Genomic DNA, 1150 nt, shown 5'->3' with positions numbered 1-1150 from the left:
TGCGCAGGAACCCACCCCCGCCGGCGCCCCGACCCCCCTCGCACCCTCATCTTAACTCACAGCAAGGTGGGGGTTTCCCCTTCAGTTCTCCCCTTGGGTCTGGGGGTCTCGTAGAAACACGTGTCACTCCTCACACACTAGCCCACCCGAAGGGAGCATCCGCCTGTCCCATTATCTACTTTCTAAACGAAACACCTTCAGTTCCTTCCATTATTCCCTGCGACATCTATCATGATGCAACTGCTATGGGCCTCCAGGTCTCATCTTGGAAAGCCTCCCGGGCATGGAAAGGTGAGTACCAGAATGCCAGGCCACCGAGCGGTTGGATCCGTGCTGGGATGCTAACAGTAATTCTAAGAATAATAGTATTTGGACCTAACCGGTTTGGCTCAATGGATAGGGCATCGGCCTGTGAACTGAAAGGTCCCCCAGGTTCGATCCCGGTCAAGGGCATGTACCTTGGTTGCGGGCACATCCCCAGTAGGAGGTGTGCAGGAGGCAGCTGATAGATGTTTCTAACTCTCTATCCTTCTCTCTTTCTCTCTGTAAAAAATCAATAAAATATATATTTAAAAAATAATAATAGCATTTGGTGAGTATCATGAATTAGGCACTTTACTAAGTGCTTTATATGCATTCTATCAATATGAGGGAGGTATTGCTCTCATGCTCATTTTCCAAGTGAGAGCACTAGCTCAGGGGCGCCAAGGAACATTCCTGAGAGTCCACAGTAAGGGAGGAAGCCCAGTTCACACCCAGCCTATCTGACTCATCACCTGTGCTTTCTATTCACAAGGCCGCCCAGGCTTGCTCAGCTGTCAGTTACCTTGCTAGCATCACCCAGGCCTCTAGCTGCCGCAGGCCAGTTTACAGAGCTGCTCTGCCACTCAAGGTGTAGGACCAGGAGTGAAGGCCGCCAAGTCAGCATTCCCGTGTTTGGAGTAAGACAGGCAGGTGGTCAGAGTCTGATTATCGTTCAAGAAGCAGAGCAGGGTTTCCCAGATCGAGGTTCAGGAGTAGAGACTCCATGGTGACAGTGAGGAGGCCATAGACACTTCTTAGACTCTGCATGGAAACAGCCAGACAGCCTGTCTCCAGTTACCAGCGGGAGCCCTGGACCATGCTCTTAACTAGCCAGGTGATAGGACCA

General features: G+C 51.4%; 1 long non-coding RNA gene across 1 annotated transcript in view; it reads left to right on the top strand.

Moving 5' to 3' along the window:
• Positions 1-16: 16 nt before the first annotated feature.
• LOC107182372 overlaps positions 17-1150 on the top strand; it is a 7839-nt gene continuing 6705 nt past the window's right edge. The window contains exon 1 of the long non-coding RNA XR_001513095.1: positions 17-291. This is a non-coding gene — a long non-coding RNA (uncharacterized LOC107182372). The remainder of the gene's footprint in view (positions 292-1150) is intronic.

The sequence above is a fragment of the Myotis davidii genome, unplaced genomic scaffold, assembly GCF_000327345.1.
Source record: "Myotis davidii unplaced genomic scaffold, ASM32734v1 scaffold390, whole genome shotgun sequence".
NCBI classification, from domain to species: Eukaryota; Metazoa; Chordata; class Mammalia; order Chiroptera; family Vespertilionidae; genus Myotis; species Myotis davidii.
Note: the sequence above shows the minus strand (reverse complement) of the source record. Positions and strands in the feature narration are given on the sequence as shown.